The sequence below is a fragment of the Bos mutus genome, chromosome 29 (genome assembly GCF_027580195.1).
Source record: "Bos mutus isolate GX-2022 chromosome 29, NWIPB_WYAK_1.1, whole genome shotgun sequence".
NCBI lineage: Eukaryota > Metazoa > Chordata > Mammalia > Artiodactyla > Bovidae > Bos > Bos mutus.
Window position 1 is genome coordinate 2,819,950 of NC_091645.1, and position 17,086 is coordinate 2,837,035.

Below are 17,086 nucleotides of genomic sequence, written 5' to 3' on the forward strand. Positions count from 1 at the left end.
CCTCTATACATCCCCAAACCCTGTCATGTGGTCATTTAGTTTGTGCTTGAACATATTAGTGGGTGGACCAGAGTGGATATGCAAACTATTCCATTGTTAAATGGCTCTAATTGATAAAAAGTACTTCCTCATATCAAGATTAATTTTAAAAAGCTTCTACCTTCCCATCCCATGTATATCATCATGATTTTGGTTCTCTGGGAACATAAAACAAAGCTTATCCTTTTTTTGCTTGATAGTCCTATAGCTGCTTAAACATATTCCACTTAAGTATTCTCCTTAAATACTATCTTCAGGCTTCAGTCTTTTCTGGTGAGCGTGATATTTAAAATTAGTTTGGCAAACCTGTGTAAGACATGTTAAATCAGGAAGAAAACTACCTTTGGGGAGACTAGTTGGAATACTATTACAATGATAGCAATTAGAGAAAAGTGGAAAGGAAATGAAAAATGAAGTTTTAGATGGAAGGATTGATAACTAGTGGACAAATGGCCATTTGAGATAAAGAAAAGATGTGATTCAAAGATATCCCATAGCTCTGGCCTGGGATACTGGAAGAATGATTCTTTTGTAACCATCAATTTCTGAGAGGGAGGTTTGGCATTTTTTTTCTTAGCAAGAAGTATCTTGGTATAGTGGTTAAGAGCATGAATTCTTAGTGGCAGAGTGACGGGAGATTCAAATTCTGGATTTAACACTTACGTTATATGACACTGGGCAAATTACATGGCATATTAGTATCTTGATTTTATCACCTATAAAACATAATATTATGATAAATATTATATATAATGATATATCATTATATATACATGTATATACATGTATCATTATATCATAATATCATTATATATACATGTATATACATATATATGTGTGTGTGTGTGTGTATATATATATATATATATATTTACATATGTTGTTGCTTGACTGGAAGAGACAGAGAAGAAGCCCTAAACAACAACAATCTATTAATTCTTTTATGGGTTTAATTGGAGGGAGTTGAAGTCCAAACTGAAAACTTCAAAACTGTCTGGGGAGGGGACAGTCAAGACATGGTCAAGTCATCAGGTTAGAGTAGGAGGAAATACTGCAGATGCAAATGAGGTTGGAGCCTGAAACAGCAAAGTCATTTCCAAGGTCAGAAGCAGCACAGGTCAGACTGGAAATATAGGTAATTTATTGCTTTTTCAAGATAAGTGGCAGAAACAGGTCAGGCTTGAGGCGGGATTTCTCTATCCCAGGAAGTAAGCCTTACATTTTAAATACCTGTATCCCCATGCACTGCTTCTCTTTGTCTGCCCTGGATTATGGGTTGATCCTCATATACACAGATATTTCTTCAAGATGAGGAGGTTAAGAAGGTCACCCCATTGAGGATGTCAAACTCCAGGCAATGGACAAATACACAAGTAGAGATGTTTTATGAGCAGTTAGAACTCAGCTGGAGATGTAGCTGGTGGCAAGGAGAGGTCGGTTTATAGGTGTTGGTGGGTATTTAGTATTGGCTGAGCTCACTATGCATTAATGCATTCAGGTGTCTGTATCTCTCAGAAATTCTCATTTTGTAAGGCAATGGCACCCCACTCCAGTACTCTTGCCTGGAAAATCCCATGGACGGAGGAGCCTGGAAGGCTGCAGTCCATGGGGTCGCTGAGGGTCGGATACCACTGAGCGACTTCACTTTCACTTTTCACTTTCATGCATTGGAGAAGGAAATGGCAACCCACTCCAGTGTTCTTGCCTGGAGAATCCCAGGGATGGGGGAGCCTAGTGGGCTGCCATCTGTGGGGTTGCACAGAGTCGGACACAACTGAAGTGACTTAGCGTCATGAAATAATCTTCTCCGATCCTTAGAAATTATAAGATAGTTTGTAACCCAAGTTGATAAAGGACATGCAATACAAAAGACAGAGCAATCCAGATAGTTTTAATCAGGGGCAAGACAATCACCTTTCAGAGCTTGTTTCATCATCTGTAAAATGAGAATAATAACAACACCTACTTCATGGAGTTATTTTAAGGATCACACAAGATAGCATTTACACAGTTTCCTTGCATAGCACCTCGTGCTTGGAGGCCCTCAAATAAATGTTAGTTTAAGTGGATGGTGACTATAATCAATTACCTATTGAAACTCATACTGTGAAAATATATATGGTGTAAGCTATGATGGAGAAGCTGGGTCTAATTTGCTTATTTTTCAGTATTATTTTTATTTAGTCTATCTAATTCTCACCTCTGTGTTTCTGGAAACCAGGCAAATGTAACCAGAAGTTGTTTTTTTTTTTTTTTTAAATTTTAACTGCCTTGGCTGCAAATGCTTGGTCTTAAAAAAACCATTCCATATGTTTATTCACCTTGAGAAGCCCAGTTTGCTGTACCCAATTTTCTTGTTTACTCTTCCCATACTAATGTTGCTGAGCATGTGAAAATATCATTCTTTATCATTCCAAGTAGGTCTTGGGTTTAATTATGGATTATGAGAAATGAGCTAAATGTTTGAACATTTTGGAGCCTGGTGAGACTGATTTGTTCGGGATGGTTAAAGGCATTTCATTCCTTTGGAAAAAAATAAGCCTGGTGTTGCTCACTTGTGCTACATGAAAGATGAAGTGTGGTTGAATTCAAATGATGGGACCCAGACCTCACTCAGTCACAGATTTATTAGGACCTGTGTCAACTTCTCCTAAGAAGGACACATGTGCTCAGATGCTCAGAGGATGGAGAGGACATATGTAACCGCTCGGGAGGAGAAGTCAGCTTGGAGCATTGCCCTTTGAGTTGGGAAAGGAGTGATGGGCTTGTGGACATTGCTGAGCGGCCATTTTCTTACACTTCTTTCCTGAGCATCCCAGGGGCTGTGCTTGGTATAGCAACATCTCCCCTACAGGGAGATTACGAGACCGTGGAAAAATTGCACTTGGCAGATAATTAAAAATACATCGGTTTAAATTAATACCTAGTATCCATCCTGAAAGAGATCAAACTAGTAAATCCTAAAGGAAATCAACTCTGAATATTCATGTGAAGGCCTGATGCTGAAGCTGAAAGTGCAATAATTTGGCCAACTGATGCCAAGAGCCAACTCACTGGAATAGACCCTGATGTTAGGGAAGATGAAGGCAAAAGGAGAAGTGGGTGGCAGAGGAGGAGATGGCTAGATAGTATCACTAACTCAACGGACATGGATTTAAGCAAACTCCAGGAGACAGTGAAGGACAGAGGAACCTGGTGTGCTGCCATCCATGGGGTCGCAAAGAGTTGGACACAACTTAGCAATTTAATAACTCCTTCCTGAATAAGGAAGACTGGGGATGTATGGAGGCATTTAGAGAAAAAGCACACTTATGAATTCATTATAGGAATTCTAAACGTATAAAATAAGAGTTAGGCCTTTTACAGGGGTAAATAGTATTTCTAATGAGAGCAAGTGAAAACTGACACTCACACACTCATTTATTCAATTTTTAAGGCAACAAGTATTCTTTGAACTCTTATCCTAGTAGGTACTATGCAAGCCACAGACGATGACAAACGAGACACAGGAGAGTCTCTGCCAGGAGCCGAAAGGCTCACGGTGTGGGTGCCAGGACCGAGGGCAAGCAAGAAATCTAGGTTGAGGGGAGCCAGGGGGCCCTAGTGAATGATAGGGGAAGGAAAGGTAAATAATTCCAAGGAGTCATTCAGAGGGTCTTCCATGAGAAAGTGGTGGAGGAACCAGGACTGGAAAGAGGAAGATGAGGTAGCCGGTTGATGGAGGGTGAGGAAGGCCTTCCGGGGGCTTGGAAAAGCCGTGTGCAAGGACTCAGCACCGTCAGGACCACAGAACTGAAGACAACAGCAGTGTGTCTACCTCCAAGGGTGTGATGGGGAAACTACGAGAGACGCTGTTGGCAGAGGCAGCGGCTAGGTGGAGTTCCTCTCAGTAAAGTCTTTGGGGAAAGATAGCTTTTATTAATGGTGCAAGCCACCATCAGAAACTTCCTCCAAACCAGCTAAACCAAGTACACAGCATTTAGGAATCATGCGACTTTTGTTACCATCGACAGTAACCATCCAGCTCATCTCAAATCCCACAGTCCTTTTTTCTCTCTTTGTAATATGTGTGCTACTCATTCAAGGTCAAGGATTCATCTCCTCATTTTATTTCTTCATTCATCAGCATCCCTCTTTTCCAACAATAATGGCTGGGGGCAAATACGGAAGCTTGGTGAGTTCAGGGATGGGATGGTCCTTGTGAAACGAAAGCATGGCCTTGATTAAAAGCTAAAGTTGACACCTGTGTGCCTGCTTTTGGCTCTAGCTTCTGAGACATCTGGTCACCCAGGCAGTTCCGCACAGATGGAAACACAGTGCTCAAGCCTGAGGCACGGAGTGTGCTTTCTTTCTGCTTCACTGCAGTCTCGCAGCATTGCTGCTATGTCTGCGATATGCTTTAGGGTGTTTGTGGAAATGTCAGGTCCATGGTCTCTGGGGATTGCTCAGGGAAATGCTGTATATCAGAGAGTGAAATCCATAATTGACATAAAAAGGACGTTGACAGATAACTCTGCTGCATGCACGTAGAGGTAACCGAGATATTTGACTGTTTTGCTGGTAACTCCAGCACTATGAGGACATGATCTACAGTTGGCCTTACTTGTTTTGACTGACCATGAACTTGGGATGGGTGTGCTGGAGCTTGGGTGGGTCAGGGAGGCCTGAAAAGGATAGATATGATTCCCCAAAATGGGAAGCCTGTGGGCCCTCAGGCTATAAACATTTCCAAAATGTTTTTGTGTATTGATTTTCACTTTTGATTCAGCTCCATAGTACTCAAAATCCACCAGCTTTGATGCATTTAATGTGAAATGTCATGAGGTTAGCTTCTTAATTTAAATGATTCAATTTAAATATATGCAGCCAAGCCTCATTATTCATGGATTCTGTATTTGAAAATTTGCCTACTAGATAATTTATTTGTAACCCTTAGATCAATACTCATGGTGCTTTCATGGTCATTCGAAACCAAGTGCAGAGTGATGAAAAATTTCAGTTGCCTGACATGCGTGCTCCCAGCGGAGGTCAGACAAGGCATCTCTTCCTTCTTTTTTCATTTCTCATCCTGTAAACAAGTATTCTTTCTGCAGCTGTATTAGTAGTACTTTTTAATATTTTTTTGTCCTCTTTGTTGGTGATTTCCCTACTTAAAATGGCCCCAAGCATAATACTGACACTTTGTCTAGGTTCTGAATGCAAAAAAGCTGTGATATGCCTTAAGAGAAAAATGTTTGCATTGATAAACTTTCTTCAGGCATGAGCTATAGTGCTGTTAGCTGTGAGTTCACTGTTACTGAATGATCAAGAATGTTTTTTACTATTTTTGGGGGGAGTGGGGGCATGCTGTGAGGCTTGTGGGATCTTAGTTCCCTGACCAGGGATCAAACTGATGCCCACAGAAATGAAGGCATCTCTTAACTACTGGATGCCAGGAAATCTCTTAACAGGAATATTAAATAAAGTATCCTTAAACAGAAATACACATGAAACAAGCATATATATTGATTGGTTGATCAAAAACATGGTGACCAGAGACTCTCAGACACTGAATCCCGTGTTTTTCCTTGGAGTAATGGTTCAGTATTTACTAATTCAGCATTTAAGGTGACTTTTTGGAACGTAATCATCTTGAGTAATGTTGTTATTGTTTAGTTGCTAAATTGAGTCCGACTCTTTACAACCCCATGGACTGCAGCATGCCAGGCTTCTCTGTCCTTCACTATCTCCCAGAGTTTGATCAGACTCATGACCACTGAGTGTGATGCCATCCGACCATCTTATCTCTTGCCACACTCCTCTCCTTTTCAATGGTACATGAACATGTATGTGATATGTATGTATACATATATATATACACACACATGCATAGGTATACACACACACACACCCATATACAAAAGCATAAAACAAAAGCTAGTGAGCATAAATGAAATATTAGCAGCTGGTGGATTTGGATACCATATATATGGCTGTTTATTGTACTATACTTACCAAAATGCTTTTAGATTTGAAAACTGGCCACTTGCCTCTCAGGGCCTTAATTTCCTCAAATAAGGAAGACCATATTGCCTCAAGAACCTCTTCCAGCTCTGCTATTCTGTCATTTTACATTAACCCAAGACAGGAGCCATTTAATTTAGATATTTAGGAGAGATTTAGTCTTAGAATCCAGTCCAGTGTTAGTCATATGATACTTAAGTATAGAGTTAAAAAAAGGCACCCAAGAAATGAAAGAACAACGATAACTTGATTGACAAATATCCCAGGGAAGGAGATCCTCTGTACAAAGTGAAAGTGAAAGTCGCTCAGTCGTGTCTGACTCTTTGTGACCCCGTGGACTATGTAGCGCGTCAGGCTCCTCTGTCCGTGGAATTCTCCAGGCCAGAATACTGGAGTGGGTAGCCGTTTCCTCCTCCAGGGGATCTTCCCAACCAGGGTTCAAACCCAGGTGTCCCTCATTGCAAGCTGATTTTTTACCAGCAGAGCCACCAAGGAAGCCCAAGAACACTGGAGTGGGTAGCCTATCCCTTCTTAGGGGATCTTCCTGACCCAGGAATTGAACTGGGGTCTCCTGCTTTGCAGGTGGACTCTTTACCAGTTAAACTACCAGGGAAGTCCTATATAAATTTAGTCACATTAAACAAAGACTTTCAAATAATATGGGAAGTATCTAGTGATGACGGAAACTTGTCATTTGAACAGTTTTTATTTGTTTCTATTTTTGATTAAATTAAAAAGGACTTATAATAGACAAGATTACTTATTTGGAAAAATGTGCTATATATCCATAGCCTTTTCTTTAAACGTCCTCTAAGCCATTGCATAATAGAAAGAACATGGGATTTGGATTAAGTCAAACCTTACTTCAAAAATTTTTGTTTTTCCAAATAGCCTATTTGTATGTTCTTAACAGAATTGTGTATCTTCTCTGAACCCTAGTTTCTTTGTCTATAAAAATGGTGACATTATTTTTCCTGTAAGGAGAAAATTATTAATATGTGAAATAATCTTGTGAAAGCATGAAAGCATCTGGCAATAAGAGGGGTTCAAAAATGCTAGTTCCATTTTTTCTAGCCCACAAATGACCATTATTTTCTAGGAAGACTTATAATGTACTACTTAAGAGTGCAGTCTTTGGGACTATGATACCAGAGTTTAAATCCCTGATCCACCATTTACAAGCTGGGTGCTTAGACCAAGTTATTTAACCTCTTGTCTCTCTTCTTTTTTGTCTGTAAAATAGGGATGATAATAGCACCTACCTCATAGAGCTACTGTATGATTTGAAATATTAATATCTATATAAGTTGCTTAGAACAGAATGGGAAACCTTATTAGTGTGTGCTGTTATTATCGGTATTTCTAAGAACTGTTAGAAATCTTATGTAAGCTAATAAAGGTAGAGTAATAGAAAGTCTTGACTTGTATAAGGACTTCACATGAAGGTATATTTTAAGGTAAAACTGATCTTGTACTTTTAGACTGACCAGATAAAGGATTGATGCTTAGTCATTGATTACTTTATTGCTTTGTACTTCACAACAGTTCCATGATTTTATTTTAAAACCTTCATCCTTGATTTAAAATCTTTGAATGTATCCCTAGTTGTTCCATGTTATGTGTTCTTCTGGCAGAGTTGTTCAGATGCGTACTTTTTACTAATAATAATGGCTACTTTTGTTGAGCAGTTCCTAGGTATCAGGTCAGGGATTTAGCTCTACTTGTTAGTTAAATGGATTAGCGTGTGTTATGGATGCTGAGAAGACACAGACTCCTGGATCAAGCATAAAGGACTTTTTATTGCTTGTGGTACAGCAAGCATCATGAGCATCATCAAATGCAGTGGTTCTCCTCACCCTTTGCCGAGTCTCACAGAGATGAAGTGCTAAGGGTCCCGTGGATGCTCTGTGCATCTTCAAATTTTGTTGCAGCTGAGGAATATTACATTTGGGGACCTCATCATTTTGCAGCTAACAGTAAACAGCGTTCTCTTAGATACAGAGGGAGACAGTTCTTCATCCTTCAAAGTTGCTCCCTGCAAATACAATTCGGAGAAATGTTTGGGCAAAAACAATTTGGGCTTTGCATTCTTGGTACATCCAGCAAGAGGTGCAGGGGTTGGGACTCAAGGCAGATTGCCTTTCTCAACACTGGTTCTAGGAACAATGCCAAATGCTTTAATTGGGCAGTGTTTCCTGGTAGATCACTATGTAGCTAATGTTCTGTGTATGTCTTACTCCTTTTAACAGGGTTGCCTCTGGGCAGTGTTATAAATTGGGCCCATTTTGTTTGTACCCCTATCTTCCTGTGGAAACCTCTTTTCCTTGCACAAATTCCCACATTCACGACTTACATTTTAATGGCTCTAATCTGATCTTTGAATGTCCATTTTCTTGGCCTGAGCCCATGCCACATTCAGCTCATTTCTTTTCCTTCTTTGTCCTGAAACAAAATTTACCCATTCTATGGCCATTTTCTTAGAACTCTTCTCACTTGTAAAAGGGTCACTGAGAAAAAAATGGAAATTAAAATATGTTCATGTATAGAAGGGTGGCTCATCAGAGAACAAAAAATTTTAAGAGAGACCTTGTGAAGACATACTTTAGCCAAGGAATCATTTGAATGGTGGGAATTTGGGATTTCAAGACTATATATACAACTCCATATGTTTGCTCTGTGTATGGTGAGCCCTGGATCTCAGGGATATATTTAGTTTGATTTTATATGAAGCATTGGTTTTTGTGTTCTCTGAAAAGGAAAAAGGATATTTTGAGGTATAGATTTAAAAGCCATTTCCTTTTCCCTCCCTATCATCCGAGAGCTTATGAGATAAAGTTTTAGATCTTAGTGAAAGCTACAAGGGGTCGTGACTAAGTCTTTATAATATTAGGAGCTGCTCTCCTCCTAATAAGCAACCATTACCCAAACCATACTTTTTAATGGAAATGCTGCCCAGGGAGTTCATGGCAATACATTAGAACGTGGAAAACGAAGCTTACTTAGGCCACAAAGCAGCGGCTCCGTGACATAACACTTCTATTGGCACCTGCATTTGGAGTCTGTAATGTTTTCCTCACTGTGCTTTCAAGACCCAAGCGATTTAAAAAGAAGTGACTGTGTTCATAAAAATGGGAAACTATAAACCAACATAAATGTCCGTTTTTATGTTGATATTTACATTTATCCCATGGAGAGACTGAATTGTGTAGTAATGTGATTCAATATTTGGGGTTCAGATATTTTGGTAACATTTACAGATCAATAAATTAGACACATTCCATCTTAAATGATCAGAAATAGCTTCGTTTTCCAATGCGAGGCCAACTTAAAATTTCCAGCAGGGTACATTCCCTGAAGAATTGTTAATTGCACAAGTCTATAATAGTATTACATTTTAACTACAACTGTGGTAGATTTTCAAGCATCTCAGAGGTTATAAACTAGTCATTAAAATTCATTCCTGTTGGCAATTGGGTCTGCAGAGCCTCTAGCCAGAAAAGCACGCTTCTAATATTTATGTGATTTCCATTTTAACACAGCCATTTGAATTGCTTGTAATACTCCAGCCTTTGTAATGTGCTCCCTTTCCTATCCTGCCCCTACAATTCTCACCAGGAAAGAGTGAGATTCCCTACATTAAAAAACTGTTGCTCACCCCTCCCCCACCCCAGGCTCATGACTTCTTCTTCTAGTAAGCCCATGTGGTAAAGGCATGTTGCTTACAATGATAGCGGGAAGGTCATTTTTATACTGCTGACGTGAAAGAAAAAAATAGGGGAAGATATAAGCTGTGTGTACTTCATCACAAGTGAACATCAGGCAGAGAGCTGGTACTATTTATTTCCAGGTCCTTAAAAAATAATGGACCAGGTGCTCACCAGGGAGCTGGCTTAAAGGAAACCAAGTTGTACTTACCATGACATTGATTTGTGTCATTCTTCTGGTCCATCTTGGTTTTCTTTCCTCAAGTGTGAGTTAGCACTTCTGTGTTGTCTAACATTCATTTTTTCACTCATTTTCCCTTAGAGTGGATGCTGCTGAGAGCAGGACCCATTCAGGGGTCATCTTTTCCTCTTTGTCCTAAGCATCTAAGTCGGTGCCTAACAGTTAATAGATGCACCATCATGTGTAGTAGTAGGTTAATGTTCTTATGGATTTGTTTTATTTCACTTCAACTTGAGAGTTTAGCTCTAGGCAAGCCTTGACACTTTAATTCCAGTTTATTTTATTGGGTTGGACTATGCTGAAATGAACATTTATGGATTACCTACTTGGCAATTACAAAAGATGGAAAATGTGATGTGGTTTCTGTCCTTTGAAAAATTCCAAATACTAGAGTGGAAGATAAGAAGACTAAGAGAAATAAGATGTGCCACCTAAAAGTTATTTTTAAAAATTAATGAATTTAAAAGGATCATACTGAACTTGTATGACATGGAATGTTTGATGTAAGGCTTTCTAAATGAAGTAGGATACAGTAAAACTCACATAGGATAACTTGGGAGAAAAGTTTTTTGATTAGGGAAGTGACATGACTTGTTAGAAAGCTTAATTTGGATGAAAAAAAGTTATGACAAACCCAGACAGCATATTAAAAAGCAGAGACATCACTCTGCTGACAAAGGTCCACATAGTCAAAGCTACGGTTTTCCTCGTAGTCATGTATGGATGTGAGAGTTGCACCATAAAGAAGGCTGAGCACTGAAGAATTAATGTTTTCAAACTGTGGTGTTGGAGAAGACTCCTGAGAGTCCTTGGACAGCAAGGAGATAGTCAATCCTAAAAGAAATCAATGCTGAAGCTGAAGCTCCAATACTTTGGCCACCTAACATAAAGAGTTGATTCACTGGAAAATAACCTGATGCTCGGAAAGATTTGAGGGCCAGAGAAGAAGGGGGACCCAGAATATGAGATGGTTGGATGACATCGTGAACTCAATGGACATGAGTTTGAATAAACTCCAGGAGATGGTGAAGGGCAGGGAAGCCTGGCATGCTGTGCTCCATGGGGTTGCAAAATGTCAGACACGTGTGAAAGACTGAACACAAGGTGATGGTATCTTTCTAGAAATGCTGTGGAAGCAGAATTTGCAGGACTTGGTAAACAGAGGAGTTTAACATGACTCTGGTTTTGAGCCTGTATGACTTGGAAAGAAGAACTGATGACATTAAAAGAAATAGGGAAGGCAGGATGATGAATGCCACAGGAAGCAATCAGAAAAAGATGGTGATTGTGGATGTCAGTGTTCTAGGTGTTTTGAACACTGTGAAACCTCCTGTGTCTAGTAAGTTGTAATACATGAGGGTGGATAAGGCTAACAAAGAAGATGCCATTAGTCTGATGGATAAGGCATCTTGTTAGTTGCCAGCTCTGTGACCTAAGACAATTTATCATCTGACCCCCTCTATTTTTCATTTTCCTTGTTAGTATCAGAAAGAACTGGCTTTAATAAAAGCTAGCTTAACATATGATGAATTCCTGGCAAGTATGAAGTGATTGGGAACCTGTTAAGAGATTCCTTGTGGGCCAAGGGAATTTGCCCTGGATTCTCTACTCACTTCGGATCATGGCTGTTATCCCCCTATGGCTCCTCCCCAAACTTGGAGATTTGCTGTCACTGAGGTCATCAAAGCTGTCCAAATTGATGCTCATAGATGTTACCAGGGCCTCTGTCTTATGAATCATGAATCTTGTTGGTGAAAAAGGAGGCCTTCACAAGATGCATGCTGTCAAATGTGCAAAAGTCTACTTCCATTAAAAAAAAAAAAAGGCCCAATTCACTGCATCACTTTGTACCCCTTTCTCAACTTTTAGTAAAAATATAAAACACCTTCATAATTTCCATAGATAAAGACAAGCGCAATCACAGATAATCTTCTTTGACTTTGTGAGAAGTTCCTCACTGAGACAGTTGAGTCCTCAATTCCCCTTTTAAGCACCTACATTGTAATTCAGCAACATTTGATTGAGTAGAGTGATGCTGCCAATGTTCAGTCAGAGTTAACCTCAAAATAGAGATAGAAAATGGTGAAAGTGTTGCTCAGATGATTCACCTGCATCTGATGGAAAAATTTGACTTTCTGCCTGGGATATTTTCTTATATAATTAGAAATGTATAAGTTTGATATTTATAGCTGAGAATATCTCCCTGCTGGTTTTTGGTTCATTTTGTTTCTCATTAACCTTTATAAATATTCTAGTCGGAAATACCCTTCTATTTAGGATACAGTGCTTTCTTAGATAAAGAAACAAATAATGTTTTAATATTCCTGTTATTTCCCTCTATCAACCATTCTGAGAGATACCACAGAGAAAGGCAGTATGACATACTTGGAAGGAATCTGGAGGGATAGAAACCTGGAATTCCATTCTGACTTTGTGACTTACTAGCTGTGTGACCTAAGGCAAATGGTCACCCAGCGTTTCCTTGTTTTTGTTTTTTCACTGACATGATAGGTTAAGACCTGAACACCCTAGTGTTGATAGGATCAAGTGGAATAATGGTAACCTTTGTCCTAAGGTCTTTAAGCCCTGTGTGTGTGTATGCTTATCATTCAATTGTGTCCGCCTCTCTGTAGCCCCACAGACTGGACAGCCCACCAGTCACCTCTGTCCACGGGATTTTCCAGGCAAGAATACTGAAGCAGTTTTCCATTTCCTGCTGCAGGCGATATTCCTGACCCAGGGATTGAACCTGCCTCTCTTGCATCTCCTGTATTGCAGGCGGATTCTTTACTTACTACTGTGCCGCCAGGGAAGCCTAAGCCTTGAGATTCTAGTTTTACTTCATGGGCCCAAAGCCGATTATACTCTGGTCAAGATATTTTACATCTTTACAGTCCTTTCCTCATCCATAAAATGAGGATTATAGTAATACCTGTTTTATAAGCTTCTTATGATGGTGAATAAGCAAAACCGCAAAGAACATAGTGACTGGATAATATTAAATATCCAGTAAATGTTGTTAATAGCTATTTCAATTAGTACATAGTAGGGGCTCAGTAAAAGGAAGCTTCTCTCATTTTCCTCCTTAATAATCCTTCAGGGTTTCTCTTCCATGTATTAAGCAAAACAATTCTTAGAATATTGGAGAAAAAAAACCCTGACGTTGTGCTGTTAATTTACAAAAGAGATCGTTCGTTGATTTTAGCTTCTGACTTGTTTTGAATATAAGGATTGGGAACTCTGAGCTGAAGAGTCTCCTTTCTTTAAAGCGGCTATGAATGTGTGCAGTCTTCTAGTTATTGAAATTTTAAGTTACTCTGGCTATCCCCTGTCTATTGTCCTAGCTTGCAAGATATTTTTAAAAAACCCTCCAGGTGCTATCTTTCTTTTTAGTTATCCTTTGCCTCACTTCCCCCTTTCTTATGAGAACATTTCTCAGTTCCTCTAGGCACTGATTTTTCTTATGACAACTCTGAAATTTGTCGGTTTCTGTAGAGCCCATTTTCTTTGGGCTTAAAGCATTTTGGCTAGTAATGTTAAGAATGTAATATCAAAGAAATAAATAATCAGTTCTGCAGTTTCCTAGTGTTAGCCACTCAGTCATGTCCAACTCTTTGTGACCCCATGGACTATATAGTACTTCAGACTCCTCTGTCCATGGAATTCTCCAGGCAAGAATACTGGAGTGGGTAGCCATTCTCTTCTCCAGGGGTCTTCCCGACCCAGAGATTGAACCTGGATCTCCTGCATTGTAAGCAGATCCTTTACCACCTGAAATCCTCTATAAATAAGATATGACATAAATAAGGTAGGAAATAACAAAAATGCTTTAAAATTTTTCCAGAAGTCAGAATGTAGAAGATAGAGCAGAGATCCTAGCACAGTTCAGGATGAACCATTCCACATTTATCTACTCATCTGCTCAATCTCTCACTGTATAGTTACTAGCTACCTAATGTAGGTACGATGTTAGAGACATAATACTGTACAATGACTGTTTAGAACAGTAATTGTTATGGATTGAATTGTGCTCTCCAAAAATTCACGTTGAATGAACTCAGTGCTTCAGAGTGTGACTGTATTTGGAGATATAGCCTTTAAAGAGGTAACTGAATTAAAATGAGGCTGTTCTCATGGGCCCTAATACAATCTAACTGGTGTTTTTATAAGAGGAGAAAATCTGGCAACACCGAGAGACAGTGGGGTACTGACACAGCGAAAAATGACCGAGTGGAGACACAGTGAGGAGGTGGCCGTCTGCAAGCCAAGGACAGAGACCTCAGCAGAAGCTACTTGCTGACGCCTAGGTCTTACCTCAAACTGATAAAGTGTATTCCTGTTATTTACACTCCCCATCAGCCCATGGTTATTTACTCTCCCCATCAGCCTGTGATATTTTGTTATAGTAGCTGTAGCAAACTAAAAGAGCAATATTTTAAATTTGTACTATATTTACAATTCTCTAACTTTCATGTTGTCTTCACATTCATAGTATATAGCATAATTTGCCAAAAGCATTGACTCTGAAACTAGATTCAAATTATCACTTGTGTGGCCTTAGGCAAGGTACCTAACCTCTTTGTTCAGTTTCTTCATCTATATAATGGAAATGGTTATAAAATTATCTACTCCATAGGATTACTCTTTTACCAGCTGAGCCACAAGGAAAGCCCACGAATACTGGAGTGGGTAGCCTGTTGCTTCTCCAGAGGAGCTTCCCCACTCAGGAATCAAACTGGGGTCTTCTGTATTGCAGGCAGATTCTTTACCAACTGAGCTATCAGGGAAGCCCCCTCCATAGGATTACTGTTTGAATTAAGCTAGCTAATGTTTTAAATTATTTTAACACTGCTCAGCATATAGTTAATTTTTAAAAGTTATTTCTTAAATTAATAAAAAAGAGCATATATCTTAGTTCATTTCATTCTTCTTAAATCTTGTGAGCTAGAGAGAGAGAGAAGCTAAGGGATATAACCCTTACTGAGTCTTTATGATGGAGTAGACAATGTGGTGACAATTTCACTCACATATATACATGGGAGATTAAATTTTTGCCCACATTTACATGCTGCTAAAAAGTGGTGAGCTTGGAGCATTCTTCTATCTTAAATCTGAATCTATTTTTTTTTTTTTGAATTTTATTCAGCGTGGTCAAATATAGGAACAAAATCTACATATGATTAGGATCAAAATAAAATGGAAAGGATAGCCATCAAATTAAGTATTGTATCAATCAAAGTTCAACCAGAGAAGCAGAACCAGTAATGTGTATATACATTTACATACCTATATGCCTACATACAGATATATTGTGAATCTTTCTATCATGAGCTAACAGTACACTATTTTATGTAATTAATTTTGATGGCTAAGCAAATCTGCAGTCCACAGGACATTCATGAGTAAACTAAAACCCCATGGACACAAGGCAGAGTTTGTTATCCACAGGTGGGAGTGTCTGTCTGTCTATCTCTCTCTCTCTCTTAGAGAGCAATACACTCTTTAAAGGCTTCCAACTGATTAAGTGAGGCCCACCAGGACAATCTATCTCATTTAAAGTCAGTTAGGACTTTAATTACATCAGTAAAATATCTTCACAACAGCAACTGGAATTTAATTAAACCGTCAAGAGAAGGTACGCTACAAAATGACTGCTACATTCCATTCTCTCACTGTCCTGAAAAATCATCTCCTGTGGCTCACCCTATCTGAAAACATACTGGAAGGGGGCATTCTAAAGAATGTAGTTTAGCTTAGTCAACTTGAGACACTTCAAAGTCATTGGGGATATTTTTAAAATAAAGACTGCCATTTACTATACCTGGAACTGGGACACATTTTAATATGAGCTTCTTTTTATTAAATAGTTAACTCTCACAGTAGCCCTTGAAATGTTATTGCCATTTTATGAGTGAGAACATAGAGGCTCCAGTGGTTTAAATAACTAGCCCAAGTCACAAAGCAAGCTAGTATGATAACTACAATTAGAAGTCAGAGCTGACCCTGAAGACCACATATTTAAAAGCAGTAGGAAATCACCTCAAACTACCTCTTAAGTTGTGATGGAACTTGTGGTAGAGGAGAAAACAGTACTGGTTGGGCCTTAGCTAAGCTGCCTTTTGAGCAGATAGGAAAAAAGAAGTAGAGGAGGGGAATCTGCAGTTTTAACCCCCTCCCCAGGACCAGGCTGTGGGCTCTTCAGAGTCTCCTCTGGGAAGAACTGCATTTACAGGAAATTAGGAATTACTCTTTTCCAGAGGGGGTGTGTGTGTATGTATGTGTGATATATTATTCTAAAAAAGAGAGCTTTTGGATTTATATTTTGGGTATCTTCTTAATGAATCACATAGTACCTTTTCACAGTTCTGTGACGGATACTGTGATTCATGAAATAATGCTATTTATGAAATAAAATAAAAATGTCCATATTTAAATATTTGTTAATGATTCAGGCCACTTGCAAATTGGTAAGTAGACTCACTGTCATTATAGTCATTTTTATCATTTTGGATTTTACTATGTGCTAAGAAGTCTGCTTGGAGCCTTTGAACAGCCTGCTTCATTTAAGCCTTACAAAGACTGTGAAATTCACTGTATCCACACGTGGCTGACGAAGAAATGAAGGCCGAGGAAGGATAAGCAGCTTGCTCCAAGTGTACTGTGCTTGTGTGGAAGAGTTACAGTGTGAGTGGGATCTGGCTAATTCCAAAGGCCAGATACCTAATAATGAAGGAAGCAAAATCCTCACAGAATGTTTCAGTGACAGGCAATTATTAAAGCTATAAAGTTGTCTTACTTTAAAAAAAAATAGTGCGAAGATTTAAAAAGATGAGTTTTCAAAGTTATTGCATTGATTTTAAGTCAATCAACTCAAATAAAGTATTGCAAATGAATGACCCCTGATCTTTTGAAATCTTGTTTTGAAGCCCAGGATAACTTGTCTTTGTGAATTTCATTTTTACAATTCTTTGGTGAGAACAGCTGAGACCTGAAATCACAGAGCCAGTCACCCTGCCACAGACTCTAGTCCCATTTTCTACTGATCCCTCATGATCAATTCTAATTCTGCAAGAACTCTTCAAATACCCATTGGTTTACA